Source organism: Papaver somniferum, chromosome 6, assembly GCF_003573695.1.
Source record: "Papaver somniferum cultivar HN1 chromosome 6, ASM357369v1, whole genome shotgun sequence".
In the NCBI taxonomy this organism is placed as follows: domain Eukaryota; kingdom Viridiplantae; phylum Streptophyta; class Magnoliopsida; order Ranunculales; family Papaveraceae; genus Papaver; species Papaver somniferum.
In genome coordinates this window covers 32,151,955-32,175,200 of record NC_039363.1, presented here as the reverse complement: position 1 = coordinate 32,175,200, position 23,246 = coordinate 32,151,955, and the positions used below count along the sequence as shown (strand labels likewise).

Sequence of the window (23,246 nt, the reverse complement as noted above, 5' to 3'; positions counted from 1 at the left end):
AATAGTATTTTAATATATTTAACAGTGGTCCTTCCACCACTATTAAGAGTTTCGCTTAAACTCAAATTCTTCATACAAGGATTAAATAATGCTCGATGGACCATCAGAAAACACCAAAATTCTCAGGATTGGTCCGCAAAGAGCATGGAAACACAGGCAAGCCACCATGGACGGTCATGGTCGGCCCTTTGGCTTGCAGAAGCCGGTCCCACCTCTCTTGATCATTCTTGACCTAATTAATCATCCAGAGTCCATATTTGGTTCAAACTCCTTCCTGTAACTGGGAATGGTCATCCACCCACCATCAGATGGTCACCAAGGGCAGGTTCTACACCTCTTGGTCAGTCCTCTTCTCTTCATGACCAGGTTCTACTACCTATTGCTCAGTCAAGTACTATTTAATAATGATTAAACAGCAAATAATCATCTTCCCACCAACTGCTCTACAAAGGAGTTTGGTAAATGCTTAGTCTAGCACCCAAATACTATATGGCCGGTCTATCACTAATAGAGGAGGTCCATGTCTCATTCATTGGCTGACTCTCAGACGATCATCCATTAATCATAATTAGGGTTTTGAACTGAATGCTTTGTCTAGCATAATTCTGAACATGTTCAAACACCAATATGTTAATATTGATCCAGCAATCAATATTTTAATTAAATAATACTCGGTTAATATTTTTAATTAATATTTTATTTGGTCTTGCTATAAATTATTCATGGATCTAGAAGTATTTGCTCTGACTAGCAATACTTGCTCTAATCATTAATGATCTATCTGGAAATACATTAATTGATTTAACTAGCAGTAGGTCACGACCAATAAGGTTCAGAACCGCATATTTGGCAATATTGATCCGACTATCAATATTTAATTGCTCAGAGAAATATTCCTCATATTGATTCAGCTATCAGTATTCGAGTTGCAGTGATTCTCATGTTGATCCAGCTATCAATATTTGAGAATTTAAAACTGATCCAGCTATCAGTATTTTATTGGTTCATCAACCAACATTTGGTTCGTCTGTCAACCATTATTTTAATATTATAATCTCTCCTCGTCATTCGACTGGCTCATGACACCTGGATCGAGAAAGACCTTAATGATCATTCGTGATGATTAATTTTCACAAGTGATCAGTGCGCCAATGTAATGGTTTATGATCGATCCAACAATCTCATAAAACTATCACTAAGTCATTCGACTACCATTACTGCTTCAACTAGCATAATAATATGACACGGTCATCAGTGACCTAATTCAACATCTACAGAACATGTTGTTGTTTCAACATTCCATGCTTTACCCATTATAATATTGAATTTTGTATGTTCATGTTCATAAGACTCAAAGTTTTAAGTCAAATATTGACCACTCATAAACGAGACATCAATTCACGTCACATGGGGGGATATCACTCATTAACAAAATGACCAAAACCTTTACACTTAAATCACTGTGGCATATCCTCGTCATCGGTATCGAGGGTATTCCTGTTTTTAGGAGGGACACGGTCATGAGGTTTGACTGATGACCTGGGTTTATCTCTGATGAACCGTTTACTTCTCTTCAAAAGAAGATCTCTAAACTGTCTTGTGATCAGTGAGACTGAGTTGTCAAGATCTTCATCTGATGAATCAGTCTCGATAGGATCAACTATAGAGTTGCCAACACTTTTACTTTTTTCAAGTAATTTAGTGTTCTTTTGTGCTTTCAAAGCAATATCCTTTCCAGATTTGGATGTATGCTCATGATCAAAGATTTTTAACTTCCCAACAAGAGTATTTCTGGAAAGTGTATCACGGTTATTTCCTTCAATGATGGCATGTTTCTTATAATCGTATCTAGCTAGTAAATGATCTGAGAAATTTCATCACTATGTCCTTTTCAGGAATAGTCTTACCCAATGCAAACTAGGCATTAACAATTTTAGAGACTTTGTGATTAAACTCATCAAATGAATCTTCATCAGCCATAAGAAGGTTTTCCCAATCAGAATTTAGGTTTTGAAGCCTAACTTCCTTTTCAAAGGTATTCCCTTCAAACACAGTTTCTAAGATATCCCAAGCATCTTTAGACTGAGTGCACGTAGTCACATGGTGCTGAAGATATGCGGTAATGGCATGTATGATAGCATTTAAGCCGTCATAATTTTGCTTTGCAGCGAGAATCTCGTCATGCTCATATATACCGTTATCCTTTGTAACAGTTACACTGTCTACTGTAACCATTGGAGGATTATAGCCATTAACAACATAAACCCATAATTGAAAATCATGTGCTTGAAGAAAGGCACGCATAGAAATTTTCCACCATTAGTAATTCGATCCATCAAATACTGAAAGTACGTTTATAGAGATAGCGCTTCTGTCAATAAAGTCAGATTGCTACAAACACATACTTATGAGGTCTTAAACGTGTTTGCCTTCTCTGACACTAGTTGAAAAAATGGGGGTCTAACAACCACACACATTATTTCGTTCGGCAATCTGTATGGACTAACTCCAATATAATTCCAAGAAGATCAACTAGACAGTCAGACTCAATCAAAGAAATATATCCAAGAGTTATATCTCAATTTCTCAATACAATCTGCAATCGAACAGATAGAAATCTGTGAGCCTAATTGATATGAGAAATAACTTGAATGGTATCTGTTAGAGAACTGCTCGGTCGAACTCGCAAGCGTTTGTATCTCAAGCTTGTTTGTCAAGTTTAGTTTCCAAAATTATAAGTCTTGATTTCTAGTCTACTTATAGCTAAGTCTCGGATTAGGATAGTAAGTGTAGTTGAGATTCAGACTCCACGGATTTCATCGAATGAAGACGAAGAAATACTCAAGGTAACTTGTGGAACTTCATCAAAAAAAGATATGTGGAGACTTTAACTTATATATCACTCAAAAGTCTATCTATTATATCTCCTAATTCAGATAAAAGTCGTATTGATATATAGACTTCAATTATACACATTTGCTATTTCGAGCTGAGTTTAACTCACTTATCTATTTCTCGAAATATGTGTTGGTAAGCTTTCGCTTTAAACAAGTTCATCTTTACTCTTGACGAAAGTCATATTGGTTATTTCAATAACTTGAAAATCTCTTTGATGCTAATAGTTTGTGGATAACAACTATTGTCATCCTCTAAGAAAGTGTCAATGATTGAAATGAGAGTTTAGAACAAGTAACCACGTTTGGATATAAACATATTGTGTATTCAAATTTGGGTAAAATCCATAACGGGAACCTAAGTATGTGTACCCGTAGCGTACTGGTTGGTTGTTGGAAGTCAGGAACTAAGGTATGCGTACCCGTACGCATACTGGCGGAAGTTTGGGTTCCGTGAATTTCTGCTGGAATTTGGAAGTGTGAATTGGTATGCATACCCGTACGCGTACTGGCATAACCAAACTCGGTCCGGCTACTTAGGTATGCGTACCTGTTTGCATACTTAAGTAGGTTACTTTCTGAAATCGGTTTATCCATGAAATAAAAAATTTATATAATAAGGAATCCAATCTTTTGCAAACCGTGGCTATGATGTTCATGAATTGATTCGAGTGAATCAAAATTGATTTTTTTTCAATTGTGTCTTGTATACTTCTATGAGATCTAAGCAATTGAACAACTCTCTAACTAGTTTCATTTGAGTCATCTGAACTAGTTATGGTGAAGATGAATAAGGTTGATATGAAAGTGCTCATGTGGCTAACCATTGGTTAACTATTGTTGAACCGACTAAGTATACACGTTTAGGTACGGTTACTCAAACCTAAATGAAGGTACATTTCATTTGTGTATAACAAGCTAAGTTCGATCTAACTGTTGAAAGATATTAGCTTGAATCTAATCAGGTTTTCATCTAATGGTGAATATTGAATGCTTTGTCACCAAGGTAACCTAGATTGCAAACCCTAATTTGAAATTTATATAAAGGAGAACTCTAGCAACTGGGAAACCTAATGTAGGAAATACCATCTAGTCCTAGTAATAATATATTAGAGAGAGTCTAGTCCAGTTGACTCAGTCAACTGTCTGTTTGGTCCTTTTTGAAAAAAAATATATTATAGTTTGGTCCTAAAAATTGTGGTTTGGTCCTAGGGTGATGTAAAGACCTGCAAGCTCGTTAACGCTATTAGACTGGTCAAGTGACGAATTAGTCGATAATAACTCGATTAGTTTAACACGAATGTTAATTAATAGAAATTAATTTAACAACGATCTAGATACGAAACTAGAACCGTTGAATATATCTCGAAAAGTTACGTAGAATAGACTACTCGAACGCGTCAGTCGGATATCGGACGGAGAAGAATTTATCCGTTAGTGAGAAGGGAAAATTAGTCTTTCAACATTCTGATCGACCTGTCTTCCCATATCATTTGGGGGAGTTCCTTTATAATTTGTCTTGGTATTATCCCCAGACCGAGAAGATAAACTCGATCTGTTTCCTTTTTCTCCTTCATTCTATTTTCTTCTCAGTTTCTTCTTTCTCTTTCTTCGTCTTCTTTCTTTCTCTCTTTCTCGGTTCTTCTTCTCTTGTTGATTATCCGTGAGACTCAGTGAAGAAAATAAAAATTTTGATGTTTGTGTGGATGATGGAGGTGATGATGTGGTGGTGTTAGTTCAAGCAGTTGATTCAGAAATACAAGAGACGGTAAATCAGAGAGAATCAGAGTTGGGGTTTTCAGACTAGAGTTGGAAATTGAATGAAATTGATAGTAAATCGAGTGGTGATAGATGAAGAACAAAGGGGTTTTCATTTAATTGATGTTGTGGTGTTGATAAGATTACGAATCGAATAATTAGGGTTTCTGGATTTGGTTTCGAGAATTCGTTTAAGGATGTACAAGAAGAATTTAGAAGATGGGTTTGGTTGATTTGAAGTTGTTAAACAGATTAGGGTTTGATGTTGTTGAATTAGGGGTTTACTCAGGATTACAGTATAAGGGTGGAGTAAATAAGGTTTTAATGGATAGTGGTTGAAAATGAGATGATGAATCATATCAACCCAAAGAAGAATTTGAATTCAATTGCCCGAATGTTACTGAATCAAGGTAATTGTTCTTATCAGTTAATTAGTTTAGATATTCATTTCAGTTTTGAGTTTTTGAAGTTATGGATGATATAAGAATTGAGAAAGGATTTACTGTGAATGTGGATTTATAAACCATTGTTAGTGATGATGTCGAATTAGTATAAAGATTATTAAAATTGCAGAGAGGAGTTGAACCACTGGTGGTAATTTATGAGTGACAGGGATTTAGATTTGGTGATGGAGATGGATGAATTACATGTGATGTTGTTGTTGAATTCATGATGGTGGAGAATGTATGAACTATGTTGAGGAGTTATGTTTAGAGTTTGAAATGGTAGTGTGTTTTGTACATGTGTTTGGTAGGTGTTGTGGATTGAACTTGGAAGAATGGTTGGGTGTTGTGGGTGTTGTGGAAAGGGAGAAGTGATGCTTGAATTCTGGAAATATAAGTAATCAGCTGAAGTTGCAGATGTTGTTGAAATTGGATTGCAGAGTATAAATGAAAGAGTTATACTAGGCATGTTAACTGTAAATTGGTAGTATTGGTAGTGGTTGTGTAAGTTACAGGGTGTGGAAGTAGTGATGGGGTTGAAGAATCTGTGGTGTTGAAAGAGGATGTAGTTAGTTAGTTTTTGGTGGTGGTTTGTCTAATGATGTAACTGAGATTGCTCAGTCTTGCAAAGAAGTTATGACTATTAAGTTCATATATCATTGCAGGGGAAGTTGTACTTGTGGTGAAATGTAGTGGTTAGTGAATCTGCAGTTTGTTTTAGTGTTTGAGCTAAATTGAAGTTAGTTGTAATGTTGTTATGGCTGTCATCTTAGTGAAAGCTTGCAAGTGAAGTTCAAGGTAAAATCTATATTACAGATGTATTGAATTTGTAGAATTCTTTTACAATGAATAGTTTTTGTATTGATCAAATGAATAGAAACAAGTTATTAGAGAAACTGTAGCTACACTAGAGTGTTTGCCTCTTAGAAGTTCTAGTCAGTTTAGCTGACTTAACCTTTTGTTTGATTTAGTCAATCTGACTGAACTGAGAGTACCATGTTAACCTGAGTTGAATCGGTTTGACTCAGTAGATCTGGACCCGACTTAACTCGTTGACTAACTTGACCATTGACCCTGGACCTTGACCAGACCTTGAATATTGACTGTTAGTTGACCTTTGACCGTAAGTGACCGTTAGTTGACCCAGTTGGGCCATATATTTGTAATGAGCTTATTTAGTGGATTTGCGCTGAGGATTAGTTATCTTACTTTTATGTTTTGGATCTCTTGTGATCTGAATTAGCCTTTGGCTTCTTCCACAAAGTGGTAGACATTCTTAAGACTTAGCTAATCGACTATAAAATCAATCTAACTGAATTAGTAAACCTTGGATTGTTAAAGTTAGATAAATAAAAGGTGTAGAACTTTATACGGGCCTAGAATCATTAGAAAGACTTGTATAATTCTTGTGTGAGCCTTTTGGGCTAGATTCTTAGAGTTCTTGTGTGATTAACAGTTAGTCTGTATTAACAACGATCGATTCAGAGGATGAACCAGTGGATCGTGGATCTCAAGGTAGGCCTGTCTTGTCATCAATAGAGGTGGGAATACTTTTAACTCTTCTGAAACCATTGTTGTTTATTTTACAAAAGTTTATGTTTAACAAACTCATGCATTTTCTGTTTGTGCATTTCATGCATTGTTTAGTTTGTATTATTATTGTTCTGTTGATTCTTTGAATCTTTCCATGAATTGGAAAGGACTTGTAATGTATGTCACTATGAATTGTATGGGAAATAAGAATTTCCACATGTGGTATATTGGATATGCTCCTTCATATTTATATCTATTTACTTTCAGCTTTTACGCTTATTAGGTGTGGAACAACCCGACATCAATATAGCTATGTAGGTGTGGAAAAAACCGGCATCACTAATATAAATTGTTTGAAGGAGTTTGTCCATATACATGTTTGTGCATTTCCAGTGACTTAGTCACTTTGATGTTTGGGAAAACATGAATTGTGTTTCCAAATCTTGCTCATGATTTCTTTAAAGTTAAATGTTATTCCTGCTGGGCACCCCTTTTAGGGATGATGTGCTCACCCATTCCCACTTTCAGTTTCAGAGACAGATCAGAGTTGCGCAGCGAAAGCTTCGAGGAGTTACGTCCGTAGTGGTTAACTTCTGCAATGTTTATTATGTTACATATCCTGTTTTGTAAATCAAATGACTATTGTATAAGTATCATTTAAGAGGAGTTCTTGTATATATATATATTTCTGAGCGGGGCTAGCTTTGGGTTAAGTTTTGCAGCAGATTTGTAGATTGAATGTTTAAGTAAATGATTTAGATTCTTAGTGCCTCTTTATTTAGTTAATCTCTTGGATTAGTCAGCTGCTAGCTTTGTGGGCGCTACAGGTGACGTCGTGGATGATGTAATTGTCATCTTGTAGTGGCAGAAATACCCTTTTGGGACCATTACATCATCCATGATGTCACCCTAGGACATATATACTCAATTATCAAGAGAGAGGAAATCATTTTCATATTTACTTTCTCTCACCTCCATATTTTCAGATCTGGTTTCTCTCTCTCTCTTTTCTCTTCTGCTGCTACATAAACTATGAATATTTGTGTGAGTTTTAGGGTTTTGATTTTGGAGAGATGATTATTACGACTTGCAGAGATGATAAAGATGATGAGTATATAAAGATGATAAACAAGACGACGACTTGCGACAAGACTCTTTGTTTTTCTTCTCTGTTTGATGTTGTTGCGATTGAAGATGATGATGAACACGATGAAGATGATAAAGACGACGACAGATTTATGTGTTTCTTCATCACAAGATTTGATTTTAACTTTTTTTGTTGTTGTCAAAGAAGATGAAGATTGAAACGAAGATGATGAAGACGATTTGATGTTTGTTGCTGCTGTTTGATGACGATCAATGTTGCTGCTGCTGTTGAAATCGATGAAGATGATGAAGAAGATGAAGATTTCTGTGTTTAGGTTTTTATATGGAGTTCATTTATGGAATGAACTCTGTTTTTTTAGGTTTTTATATGGAGTTCATTTCTGGAATGAACTCTGTTTTTTTAGGTTTTTATATGGAGTTCATTTTTGGAATGAACTCTGTTTTTTTAGGTTTTTATATGGAGTTCATTTCTGGAATGAACTCTGTTTTTTTAGGTTCTTATAGGGAGTTCATTTCTGGAATGAACTCTGGTTTTTATATGGAGTTCATTTCTGGAATGAACTCTGTTTTTTAGGTTTTTATATGAAGTTCATTTCTGCAATGAACTCTGCTTTTTTTAGGTTTTTATATGGAGTTCATTTCTGGAATAAACTCTGTGTTTTTTTTGTTTTATATGGATTTCATTTCTGGAATAAACTCTGTTTTTTTTAGGTTTTGATATAGAGTTCATTTCTGGAATGAGCTCTGGTTTATATGTTTTTTGAAAAAATAAGTAGAAATTAATTTTGACGAATGAACTGCTACATGAAAATAAGTAAAAATTAACACGGAAGGGTAATTTTGTCTATTTTATATTTTTAAATTATTATGGACCAAAAAGTAAAGGCGTTTTCTCAAGGACTAAACAGACATGGGACCACCTAAAAAAGGACCAAACGATATTTTTCCCAAACCTAATCCCTACACCTCCTGTATGATACTAGTTGCATAAGCTAGAGTTCATTCTCCTTTAACCTTAGGTTTTTTACGAAACCCTGTAGGTTAACGACTTGAAGACTTCATTGGGATTGTGAAGCCAGACCCAACTATTTTCTCTGTAGTTGCGTGTTTTGATCTTGTTGTTTTCTATCGTGATTGAGTATTATCTTCTTTAAGATTTGCTCGAGATTTTATCTCCAGTAGGAAAGATTGAAAAGTAGTCACAAACACCTTCGTCTCATCGTTTGAGATTCCACAATATCTTGTTTTGTTAATCGATTAAGATTATTGTGAGGTTATTGATAATACTAGGTTGTTCTTCGGGAAGTCTGGTTTACCAATTGGTTCCTGTTCACTTTGATTTATCAAAAGACGGAACAAAACTCGTAGGTATTTCTGTGGGAGACAGATTTATCTATTCAATAGACTTTCTGTGTGATACAGATTTGTTTATCAAGTCTCCGACTTTGGGTCATAGAAACTCTTAGTTGTGGGTGAGATCAGCTAAGGGAATCAAGTGTGCAGAATCCAGCGTGGTTCTTGAGGCGTAAAGAATGCAATTGTACCTTGATTAGTGTGAGATTGATTAGGGCTCAACTACATTTCAGTCCGAAGTTAACTTGGAGTAGGCTAGTGTCTGTAGCGGCTTAATACAGTGTGTTGTTCAAATCTGGACTAGGTCCCGGGGGTTTTCTGCATTTGCGGTTTCCTCGTTAAAAAAACTTCTGGTGTCTATGTTATTTATTTTTCGCGTTATATTTTGTTATATAATTGACATATCACAGGTTGTGCGTTGAATAGATCAATTGGTAAATCCAACCTTTGGTTATTGATTGATCCTTGAACATTGGTCTTTGGTACTGTTCAAGTTATTTCTCTTGTAGTCAATCAGGCTCACAAATTACTATTTGTTTGATTGCGGATTGAATTGAGAAATTGAGATATAACTCTTTGATATAATTTTTCTTAAGATTGAGTCTGAATGTCTAGTTGATTCTTTTGAAAGTATATTTGAGTTAGTCCATATAGATTGTTAAGCGAAATATTGGGTGAGGTTGTTAGACCACCGCTTTTTCAATTGGTATCAGAGCAGGCAAACACGTTCAAGACCTCATAAGTATGTGTTTGTAGCGATCTGACCCTATGGACAAAAGTGCTATCTCTGATAAACGCGTCATCAGAAACAAAAGATATGTTTCTATAAATTCTGTTAAAGAGAAAGATCCGTAAATCTCAAATATATACGAACCTAATGTTCTACCGAAATAGACAGGAACTGACATGTGTTACCCCGATTACCCTTCAAATGAGTGTGACTCTGTTGATGAAAGGGAAACAACCGAAGAGAGTAAACTGATTCTAAATTTTGTTATAATCCAGGCTGATAGAATCAATCGGTTAAAAAACAATGTCATTGTTCTTCTCGGTATAGTGAGAGATTGTGACTCTAAAACTCCTTGCAAGAAAAAAGCTGAAGTTCGGTCATCACGTATCTTACTCGAGGCGAACCTCAAAAAGGATGCGTTGGAAATCAATTATCTCTTGAGTAAACTCTCCATTCAAGGATGTTCCAAAGAGTCTTCTGTCTCAGAATCCCTTCATATTGGAAAAGATGTGCTCATAGCCTCCTCTAATCAAGGAAGTTCCACATCACATGGAAGGAAGAAAATCTCCAAACGATGATGTTAAGTATGTTCTCTCTAATCACTCTCGTGATTAGAAAGTGTGTCTCTTTTGTGAATCAAGAGGGCATGCTAAGCAAAAGAGAAACTCTAGGTCGAATAATAATTCCATTGTTCGACTTCAACACACCTTAGATTTAATTCTTAAAGGTGTAACTGACATTCGTATGTCTAAACTAATTGGTTTTAGTACTCACCCTGTGTATTCTACCATGAAAGTCAGTTTGATGAGTTCCACAAATGCTCAAAAGCATAACAAACTCTTTAACAGAAATCGTTCAAGAAGAGCTCAAGAATTCTCCTCTGTCAAAAAAGGAGATAATGTTGTTTTTGATGTGAATAAAGTATCAGGTGAATGAAGCAATGGTGTTCAACCTTCTCATTTACTATTTGCAGATGACATTTTTGTGTTTTGCAATGACCATAAAAGATTTTTGGATAAGTTAATGGAGCTGTTGCTCAACTATCAAAATGCTTAAGGCCAAGTGATCAATAAAAGAAAAAGTAATTGCTTTGTTGGATGAACAACTGATATTAGAAGGAAAAGCATTGCTGAACATCTGCAAATGTAAATTTCTGAATTTCCTGATAAGTATCTTGGAGTGATCCTCAATCCTGGAAGAGTGAAAGTCCATCAAGTTCGGGGAATAGTGGAGATGATGCAGGATATCTTGGCTAGATGGAAAGGTACACTACTTGCATTTCCTTCTATACTTACATTAATTAGTCAAATTTGTGTTAAGCAGCTATCCTATCTTTACAATGTCAGTATATAAATGGCCTAAAGTGGTGATAAAAGAATGTGAGAGAATAATTAGGAATTTCTTATGAACTGGGGACCCTACTGCAAAGAAGTTAGTCACAATGAAGTGGGAAGAGGTTAATGCTCCTATTTCAGAGGGAGGCTTGGGGATTAGAATATTGGAGGTGGTTAATAAGGCCTTATTAATGAAATTGATGTGGAAGATCATGACTGAGTATGAGGAGTGAACAAGATTCATGAAGGCTAAATTCATGAACAAGAAGGGAGAATGGATTCAATCATATAAACAATCTTCAATTTGGTTTGGTTTAAAATGGGTAATTCAAGATGTAAAGGATGGATCCAGATGGATGGTGGGGAATGGAAGAAGCATTTCAGTTTGGACTGATAAGTGGATTTTTGAATATCCATTAATTGAGAAGTATCCAGATAATGATTTTATACAACAACACAAAGACTGGAAAGTAGAAAAACTTATATGTGATAGAAAATGGAAAATTCCTAGTGCATTACTTCAGTTTTTTAATATGGAAGACTTACCTCATCTTGGTGATGGTGCTGATAGAAGGATTTGGACTGCAGATGTAACTGGAAAATTTTCAGTAGCCAGTGCAGCTCAACAAATCAGAACTAAATACCCTGTGCTGCATGGACCAAAAAGGTATGGGATCCTTGTCTTCATCCATATACTTCTTTGAATGTTTGGAAAATTCTTAAAGGAGCCTGTGCAATAGAAGAAACTATTAGAAAAAAAGGATTTGACACTATCTCCAAATGTTATTTGTGTGGAAATGATCAAGACAATATGGACCATATATTATGGAAGTGTGCATTCAGTGAAAAAATATGGCATTGGCTATGTGGGATCTTTCAATTCTTAATTCCTTCAAATTTTGAGGAACTACTGAAGTTGGTGAAGCATAAAAGTCAGGTAATTAAACAGGTATGGTTAATTAGTGCATTTACTTCCATGGTGGAGATCCGGTTCAGTAGAAATAAAAAAAAATGTTTGAAGATCAAGATCCGAATTGGATGCAGGTAAAATGCAAAGTTTTAAGTTTCACTAAGGAATGTAGTATCGGACTAAAGGGGAAGAGATGGAATGGCTTATATGATTTCCAAGTACTCCCTGGTTTTGGAATAACTGGTATTCCACTTATTTGTACTAGAGTGAAAGAGTACTTCTTCAAATTACCTAAGGTGAATAAAATTTTAATTTGTTGTGATGGTGCTGCAAAAGGGAATCCAGGGCAAGCTGGAGTTGGATGTATTGGCAGAGATAATGAAGGGAGATGTGTTGGTGCTATTTCAGGAGGTCTTGGAATTGCCACAAATTATATAGTTGAGTTAATGTATAGATGGGGAATATGCAGTGAAAAAAGGTTTTTTGGATGTTTGTTTTAGTCTTGATTCAAATGCAGTGATATTAGCCTTCACATCAGGAAGAATACCTTAGATAGTGCTCACTAGATGTCAGGCAATAAAGAAGAATCTGGACAGTATATCTTTTAGATATTCATATAGAAAAATAAATTTCTCAGCCGACATTTTGGCCAAGAAGGGAGCTTTACTGAGAAGAGGAGAGTGTATATACTATAATAATAAACCTGCCTTATTAGGTGCATTAGAAATTGAAGATGGTTCCTACTTCGGATTTTAGTTTTGTTAAAAGAAAAAAATCTATGATTTAATTTGGGTGAGACAGTCTGGGCTTATCTAATCTGGTTTTACTTTTTGATTCTTTTCTATTGTCTGGGCTTGTCTAGACAAATAGTCCTTTTGTAAAAACTTCGGTGTTGGGCTTTAGTAATAAAATTCTTATGATTAAGCAAAAAAAAAGGTGAAGGAAGCAAAAATGATGATATGAAAAAAAAAAACCTAAACGTGATAATTGAAGGATATAAAGAGATCATCAACATGTTGTCAATTCACTTTAGTCAAAAATCCTTCGGTAAGAACTCAAACTATGTCTTGTATTTTGATGACAGTAAGTGTTATGATAACTTTTCACATCAAAAAGGTTTCTTTCCTATAATTGAAAGGAAAAAGAGACTCAACCATGAACACCGTTCATTTAATGAGCTTAGGGCTCATACTTGTACTAATTAATCTCAAGGGTTGAGTGCTTACTCATAAAAATCTTGTTGAGTAAGTTGTGTTAATAATCATGTATACTTTTGGCAAAAATACCATATGTTTAATTGAGATATTTTGTTATCATCCATAGCTAAACTATTGTAGGCAGACAACTTTGCTTAAGTCACTGATGGACCCATCAAGGGGCTAAGGGTGGCTATAGCCCGGGTCAAATGTGTAGAAAAATAATTTTATGTATGAGTAATCTCATAAACTTTTGGTTTATCCCTAGTTTGACAAGTGTTGAAAATTAGTTATAAAATCCTCAAAACTTGTTAAAATTTAGCAGAAACTCTTCGTTTATTTCCTAGAAACTTTCGCCTGCCATAAACTGTCCGTATAATTTTTACGTTCAAATAATTTATAACCCTCAAAAAAAAATTGTCGCGGCCTTTGGCCGCTTAGTAATTTCCTAACTTTATGAACTAGCTCTACCCAATGGATGATCCTGGGTCCGTCTCTGACTTAAGTATTGGTAGTGTCTCAAGGTCTTCTTTGTTTTTCTTTTTAACTTCGAAGAAAGTTTCATTAGAACTAAGTTTCCTACCATTTTTGCGTTCTAAATTATTTCTATGTGGAGATATAAAATTTATTGAGCCGGTAGTTTGTGAAAGAATATCTTCACATGGCAAAAAGTTTAAATGTTTTGTCTTACCTTGTAAAAAGGGTATGGTTCGTTTTCTTTTGTGTGTGTTTTTTTATTTTGGGTTCTGATTATATTCGTGCGGGTACTCATGTCTTATTTGTCACGGATTATCCTTGGAAATCCTAAATGCTACCTTCCCTAAGAAACCATTTAAATACCAAACATATTGAGTCTCGTACGCATGTTGTGACAATTCAAACCATTTTCTCGGGTTTAATTGTATCCGTTAGTGATTTTCACACTTAGAGTGCCTAACTCTCTAATAGTCAAGTGTCTCTAACACTTTTTAGGTTGCCTAAATAATATTACCTCCGTACCACTATTAAGTGACCTACTTTATGACTAAAATTTTAGTCATAAAGTAGGTCACTTAATAATGGGACGGACGGAGTAAGTGTTATTGTCTAAATAGAGAGTCTGCCTTAACCAAAGTCTGGGTGTTATAATAGTGACACATGCAACTAAGCACGTGTCACAATGAGCCGGAAAAAACGAGGAAAGCTTTTTCTATTTCTTCCCTTTTTATTTCTTCGGGGGGGATTTCGAGGAGTCCAATTTTGTGCACAATCCCTTAAAGAGTAGAAAACGAGGGAGGTTTTTTCTATTTCTTCCCTTTTTATTTCTTCGGGGGTGGATTTCGAAGAGTCCAATTTTATGCACAATCCCTTAAAGAGTATGCACGAAACAAATCAATTCTATTGGCTAAAATTAACAAACCCATAAGTATATAATAAAATGAGTTTTCTTTTATTTTTCATTTACTATAATTCAGAAATGGAAAGAAATATATATGCAATATCTAATACAACCTAAAACTACGGGTTCTGAAAAATGGGTAAAATTATACTAACTTTTGCTTTGCTGTCGGCTGTTGATCAGCATGGTAAAAACTATAGCATATCAATAATTCATGCTGAAATCTAACAAATAGAAGGCATATATGATTCAGATTTTCTAATTAATGATACATTAGAAAGCATGAGTATTTGAAAATCCGTCCAAACCAAAATCCTCAAAATGCTGAAAAATATGTGTTTCTTTATACATGCTTCTGGAGTCAGGTGGGAATATGTGGCAAGAGCCCGATCCATGATGAAGAGAAAAGGTGAGGAAAGAATTCGGTTGTAGTTGGATTACCATGAAAGACACAGTGTTCGATTTTCGTAATAAGAGACAACTCTCATCCAAACATAGATGAAAACAATAGGAAGTGCTAGATTATAGGAAATTATTCATCTAATCATTCATATTTTGTTTAGCCAAAGCAGATGAACTAAGTTTTTCTCAGGCATAGTGAAGGCTTGTGTTTCGAGAATTTGTTGCTAAGGCAATCTAGGATAGGCGTGAAAAAGAAAGAGAAGGAAAATACAAGAAAGTTAGACCAATTCAAAAAATTACCTATTTTCTGTTTTGATATCTCTATAATTTAGGACATGAGATATATTTTGGCCTTTTTTAGATTTCAATTAAATTAAAAAATGAAAAAGAGACTAATGTATAAATTTGTTAACGGTTGGTTTTCTGCCAGCCAATAGAATTGATTTGTTTTGTGCACACTCTTTAAAGGAGTGTGCACAAAATTGAACTCAATTTTGAGACTGCTTTGGCAGTAAAAGAAGAAATGATATAAGAAGGAATAAAGTGAGTTATTTTTGTTTAAAAAGTTTCTATCATCTTTTAACATTTGCACATTTTATTACAAGGAAATTGGGATTGGTTTTATTATAAAAAGCTAATTGAAGAAGAATTCTAGTTATGCAGAGAAAAGAAAGCCTAGAGTTAGGTTTTTAGTAAAGAGTTCAGTAAACTCCTTTACTATTAGCGGGTACGCTTCATAATGGTTGAGTGTATGGCAGTATCAATGGTTAACAGAGATCAGTCGGATAGAATAAGATGTGGTGTTGACGAGTAGCTTCGCAAAATGAACCAAGAGAGGTAATGGAAATTAGATAAAAGGAGGAAGAGAAATGGAGTCTTGTTATTAAATTAGAAATAACTCGTGCCGTAACGGCACGGTATGAGGTTAGCATAAAGTTGTAGTAAATATTTAAAAAACGTATAGAAAAAGAGTATTTCGAAATATATCTAATTAACGATTATATTTAATTAGGTATCGAAATTTTGTTAGGCGGAATTCCATGTATAAGAACTTATAAACTTGGAAATTTGATATTATTAGGTATCGAAATCTTAATAAGCGGAATTACACGTGTAAAAACTTATGAACTTGAAAGTTTGAAATAAATAATTTTTAAAGTTGGTCTAAAACCAGTTTTTTTAAGAGCAATTACTGAAATTAAATCTTGCTAGCCAAATTGTTTTATCATGTCATATTATTTGATTTTTGATAACCAAAACTAAAACAGCATAGCTCGATACATCTTGAATTAATATACAATATCTTTAACATTGTATCATCAACCCATTTAACAACCCCTTGCATTTTAATACCAATTCATTTTACTAAATAAAAAAAATAAAAATTTATTTGATAAAAATTTCTTACGTGTTATTAATTTTATCTTGAAAAATAATTTTTTGATCCACCTCTTGTTTCTTCCTACAAACATACAAAATGAAGGGGAGAGCAACATGATAAGTAGAAAAATTTGTACCAAAGTATTTTTATTTTTTCACTTCTACTTGATTGACAAAGTTTACCTCATTTTTATAGAAAAAAATAAATAAATTTCATTGTGTTTATAATCGCAAAATACATAAAGAATACACTTAAAAAAATCCATATTGTATTTATTTTATTTAAATGAAGAAATCCAATCAATGTACATTCATTTGTCTCTCAAAATGTTATACATCCGTCCAAGCTCAAAAACCCCTTCTATTCTGTATTATATATAATTATAGACCTTATTTTATAACTGATATATTTTTTTCAAAGGACTTTGTAACTGATTGATGGATGAGGTATTTCAATCGCTTTAGTTGATAAGTGATTGATCGCACCCACTATATATATACACACCAACCGATTAATTAATCAGAAGTGTTCAGATCGATGTTATTAATTAGTTTGTCTGATGCAGGAAAAAGAAAACATGTTAGTTTTGTGGCCATGGGAAGAGACAGGATGAATGCGTTCGCAAGGCACGAAACCTACAAATGGGTCAGTGTTGAGGCTTATTTTAATTATATCCTGTAACAGTTGGGTTAAATTATTCTACCCCGTACATCAGGATGCATGTAGTGGTGAAACAGAAAACAACGAACCGAAAAAAAGGTAAAATATTTGGAATATACAGAGCTCGATTATTCAATTCCAACGCTCGCTGGATGATCTATGTATGGCAATATGCAAAACCGAGATGTGTGAGTCCCATTTGTAATGCGATATCTTTTGCATTCACAATGAAATACAAAGGTGCATGGGTAAATCACTGGGTGAACATCAGCTAAATACAAACAACATAGGCACCTAAAAAAATTCCCCCATTAACATACATTTTTCGCGGCTATGGCTGAAGCATAGTTGTTGTTGGTCTATGAGAAAAATGTCTAAACACCTGACAATTTAAATTTGTGTCCACTAGTATTTTTCCAACATCCAGCACAACATCCCCATTTTTTGGCATTACCTCCCAACGGAAAAGATATGGCTATAGAGAAGGCTGGCTTTAAGTGGCCTCGAAAAAATGTAATGTGAATCATAATAGAGTCTTGACAGTGAAGTATGCCCAAAAGAAGTAATAAGAAAAATGAGTAATTAATTCAACACTATGCATAGTTTTGGCGGTGAATCTACTTCTTCCTTCCTAAAACCCCAGTCCCGAAGTAAACCTATCCCCACAGCTCCTCTATCCCTCCCAAATTTTCGAAAGTTACTCGGACTTTTATCTATGGATGGCGAGACAACATTGCTAGACGGTAGTCTTGCTACCATGGGAACCAAATGAATGAAGTGAACTCCTTCCCGGCTGGGACCCTGGAATTGGGCTTCCTAACACTTCCCCATGTTGACCCACTCCATTGCCAAAAATAGGAGGAAACGTCAGTGGTTCTGGCAGAGGACAATGCCAGTGACAGATGAGAAAATATTGGTCTATTTACCGACCTTTCATAAGCAGCGGTCAATGGATCCCTTACTTCGTAGCTGGAGTGAAATAATTAAGAAAAACTATAAATTAGTGACATGAGGTAGATGATGGAAGTACGTCTAAATGGAAAGCTCCGGGATAGTCACGGATTCTACTTTATAAAGTTTTCTTCATCTTGGGCCAAGGCCAAACTGTAGATCTCCCTGGTTATTATGTTTGTATAGAAGAAAATTCATAGTGCACCTGAAACCTGAATTTGTACTGAATAAGACAACAACACAAAGTCATTGAGCTGTCGTTGAGGCACTCCAGTATTCCACACATTGGTTCCCCTGAACACGCAACAAAAAAAGAAAAGGAAAAAAAAAAAAAAAAGGGATGAGGAGAAGAATAGCTGCTGGTAATTTAATAACCAATAATCCAATAGTGGTTTCAAGGAAGTAAGGAAGTATACCGATATATATTTCTTCTATGAAATCAAACGAAACATGTTTTTAACTGCCGGTTTGAGGCCTTTCTTGAGTTTCTCATTGCCCTCCACTAAGGTAATCAATACAATACTTATATGTCTTATCCTTAGACGTAGCACCCTAAATTGCATCAAGCAGACGGAATAGTTGTTGAGAATATTCGGAGTGTGCACTTGAGGCTTTTCCTACTAAGAAGAAGGGTATATGCCCCAATTTTTCAGACTCAGACGATCCCCAGCTCTAGATTTGTATTATAAAACGCGAAACACTCCATTGGGATTTTGGAGAAGAGATGAAATTAATACCCAGGCCTTGGATCAAATCATTGCAGCTCCTTCGAACAATACATCAGCACAAATCCCAAATTCATAAAATAATTTTCACTGGAATTGAATCAATATAAAATCTGAATATGATATGATATATGTAACAGTGTACTATATGCATCTTATTGTACAAACTGATTGTGTGATACATCCAAGATTTGCACAAACAGACATCCCAAATTTTTTCTCTGTTCAACTTCTTTTGCTTCGATTCCACATTCTCTATAGAAAAAAAAGAAAGAAAAGAAACGAAAACCCTCCCTGACGCTCCCTTCTCAGATCCGCTCCCTTGGAGCCGATCTGAGCAGATCAATCAACAACAAAGCTCCTTTTACCAAGTTTCAATCAGCTGTCCTGTTTTATTTAGGTTTTAGTCACAGATTTAGTTTTTAATTTCGGTACTGTTTTGGTTGTTTTCTTAGATTTTGCATCTTGGGTTGGTAACTGAAAGGTATAAGTTGTAATCTAAAAAGAAATCAAAGCATGTCCTCAACCTCTGCAGTTCTAATCTATGAATTTGACGAAGAAACATCAACAGTTTTAGCAACAACATCATCTTCACCTTGTCAAAGCAGATTTGAGATTTTCAAAGATATGGGTGATGTTTGGTTATTATTCGTGAGTATTGTTCCATCTCTGACTTCCCTGAGCAGATCTACTTCTGTTTTTGTCTTCGGTTATGGCTTAGCAGTAGCTCTAAAGGTACTATTTTTAGTTGTTTATGTATTCAATAGTAGTTTTAGGGTTTTATTGCTAGATTTAAATTTTCCACTTCTAGATCTTGTGATCTTTTCTGTAGCTTTGACAGCAACAACTCAAGATACAGAGACAGCAACAATGAGATATTCATTTTCATCAAGTTCATCTTCTACTACTGCAACTGTTAACAAATCATCCAAGCCGATTCAACCCAATTCGTTCCGATTCAAACCACTAAATACCGATTCAGATAACCAATGTTACTTTAGACACTGTTACTACTACCGTTACTTGAGACTCTGTTACCCAAATTGTACTAGGCAATTTTTCTTAAAAAACTTCAGTTCATGTTATTTACACGTTCTTGCAAACACTGGGTTGGATCTGATCCCATCAATGCTTTGTGCAGTGATACATACTGATTTTAAACCAAAATCAGTTTGGCCCTTTAATGATGTTTGCTCCTTTCTCTTTCTTTTGAAAGAGGGAGAGAAAAGGTTTTCAGAAAAAAGTTTTTATGTCTGTAGGAATTGGGGAAGATACGCTCTCATGATGCGGCTATGACGCCTATATAGAATGTGAATATAAACATTAAACTAACATTACGAGGAACTCAAAAATATTTAAAGGAACGGGCATACAATGAAGTATCCATTTTTTGCCGTTTGTTCTGAAAAGTTTCACAAAACATCGAGTATGGAAAAGAACATCTGACGCAACCATCTAAAGAAGATGGACGCGTGAAGGTACATGGAAACCTAAAAATAACAAACAACTGATGAAACCCAAAGAGATAGCTACCAAATCAAATTGTACCTTATGAGTCCGATAGTAGGCTGGTGAACAATAAGAAATCATACGAAGGTCTTTCTGGGATCCTTGAATTCTTTTTTAGCAATCTACAGTCGGAACTTGGAAGAATAGAGAGACGCGAGAAGAGGAAAAGAAACCCAAGATGAGGAAGAAGATGAGTGATAATAGGCTAATAACAGTGGGTTTTTATTTAGAAACGAATAGTCGCACGTTACCAATTTATTAGTATTGCCCACTTATGACCAAAATTTATTGCAAAGAAAGAAGGAAACCTCTTTGGCATTGAATATGAAAATAACTTATCGGAATTCAGTGAATAAGTGCAAGCACGACCTAAACTGGGATAGTGGCGAGTAAAAACACTCGTTTGCCGTTGAATCTGAACCACTCTTTGTCTTGTGTTTGTCTCCAAAATGTTATCTAGGCGTTGAACCCTCAAAAACCCATTCTCTTTTGTATTATAGATTCGGTCTCTTTTTCTTGTATGGGTACAATATATATCTCTCAGATTGTTGATTGAGGTTTTTCAATTTTTCTTTTCTTGCTTATTATTGAATATGGATAGTGTTGGCTTAACCCAATTTATTAATGAATGTTTTAGATTTTGGGTGATGTATGGGGTAAATTAATGAACGTTTTAGATTTTTACTAAGACCAGAATTATTGAGGTTCTTGTAGAATTTGAGTTTGCAGGTTAAGGGAGTTGTTAAGAGAGTTCAAATCTACAGGGCAAAGGGACCTCTCGACTACAACCTAAAAATGCACATCAAGTGTTTGGGGAAAAGCCTCAAATAATAATAAAAAGGTTAAGAGTTCCTTATTGCTTCTCTTACATGTTCTTATGAATTTTAGTATGATGTATTTGGTACTCAGGAAAAGATGCATGTACGTATGTAGATTTTCTATATCTAGTTCTATATAGCTAGTAGGAAATATGCATGGTTATTAATAAGACTCGATCTGTGCTACTATGTACTGATTTTTATGCTTGTATTGAAGTGACCCAATAAGCGTTTTGGATTCAGCTGCTTTTAAGTTGATTGTTAAATTTATTGCTTATAAGCTTGATTTGATGATTTTATTTATATTGATACAACATGCTTGAACAGTTAGTTACTCACTAATCAGACGTGGTTAATATGTCTATCTAAAGTGATGGATTTTAAAATAAAATAAAATGAGAAAGCATCGTTGACAAGTGATTCAAAGTGAATCTTGAGCACACTAAGTTATTGAATCTTTTATGGACCTTTATAAGTATAGTCGGATATGTTGTTCACAATGTCCTTAATGATGATTATCATGGATATCATTTTGTTGGTTTTTCTCTGTACTTGTAATTGGTAAAAATAGTCAAGGCTTGTGTACGCTTTAGTATATAACTAGTGTCTTTATAGCTGACGTAAGGCCGATGGAATGTGCTTCGTGTTAAATATATTGGTGAATATTTAGCAGATGGTTCATGCATAGGAATTGTTGTCTAAGTGCCCACTATATATTCTTATTTAGAAATGAAAGATGTATAGGCTTGTCGCCCGGAAGTTATGACATAGAATGTGCAAGTGGTCAGAACTAGAAATTCTCGGATGGAAGCACCTGGTAGGGTTTTGCCGGTCAATTTAGGAGCAGGTAGACTCTGAATTAGACTTGGGAGTCTTCTAAGAAGTTGTAGGTGGACTTCTCTAGTTTCCAACGAGATATCATTCGCTTACTTTCATTGAGTAATGAATCCTATAGGGATTTTTGAACAATATTAGTCTGAAATGAAATTCTGAAATAGAAGTCCCGTTATATATATTATTATCCTGGCCATATTCTTATGTGTTCTCGAATCATTCTGAGTCTGGACTAGCTTTGGGTGTCTTGTAATGAAATATACTCCTCGGAATAACGTTTCTGAATTGATATTAGGTGTCTCATTTTGAGTTATAGATTGTGAGATGCTTATTCTAAGGATTGTCGTTATGTAGTCCAGTTACGTCTCTAAAGCGTGTTGTCAGAGTATTTGACCCTCATAGGATTTCCAATAGTTTTGGATTAATTTTTAAGAGAGGTACTGATGGATAGATCTCTTGGATACAAACCAGGTAGGTCCCTTCTATTTTTACTATCTTATTTGGTGTTGTTGTTTGATTTTTGGCGGCTTTGAATTGCAACATTTGAATCACTTGCATAATGGGAACTCTCTTTACATATACGGCGAGTGATATTTTTGATTATAGAATTATATATACACCATGTAAAAGAGTCATGTGGTATGCCTTGTCCCATTAGACACAAAAATAGTTAACTTTGAAGCTTTAGTTTCTTTAAACCTGGCACATGGAAGTGCATATATGCCAAGGGGATTATGAAATTCCATCTTTCTGAACTTGAAACTTATGTTGATGTTTCTTCATTATCAAATTTATTAATTTTATGCTTAATTACCATGTGAACATGCACTTACAGCTTAGTCCTTTGTACCTATGTTAAATGTTCCGTGTTAGTATGCCGCCGTGGTGCCCTATGACACAAAAATAGTTAACTTTGAAGCTTTAGTTTCTTTAAACCTGGCACATGGAAGTGCATATATGCCAAGGGGATTATGAAATTCCATCTTTCTGAACTTGAAACTTATATTGATGTTTCTTCATTATCAAATTTATTAATTTTATGCTTAATTACCATGTGAACATGCACTTACAGCTTAGTCCTTTTACCTATGTTAAATGTTCCGTGTTAGTATGCCGCCGTGGTGCCCTATGAACTGCCGGTTTACGGAATTTGTATTTGATTTCTTACAAATATTTTAGTAAGCAAACCTGTGATTGTTGTATATTCATTTTCTTTGCGGGTATCCAGTATTAAGAAATTGTGCGAAAACTCTTCGGCCTTGTCGTAGCGATGGTAAGTGATTTTACATTGATACTAGAAGCTTGTGATTCTGTCTTCTGGATTGATATC

General features: G+C 34.8%; 1 long non-coding RNA gene across 2 annotated transcripts; it reads right to left on the bottom strand.

Annotated features, from left to right (window-relative positions):
• Positions 1-17,288: 17,288 nt before the first annotated feature.
• On the bottom strand, positions 17,289-20,537 carry LOC113287260. Of its 2 annotated transcripts, none has more exons than XR_003329903.1 (3): positions 20,304-20,537; positions 18,447-18,845; positions 17,289-18,324 (listed from the first exon to the last, which is right to left on the bottom strand). It is a non-coding gene; the product is annotated as an uncharacterized LOC113287260 (long non-coding RNA). The 2 variants fall into 2 exon arrangements; XR_003329902.1 differs by having other exon boundaries at positions 18,447-18,796.
• Positions 20,538-23,246: the final 2,709 nt, after the last annotated feature.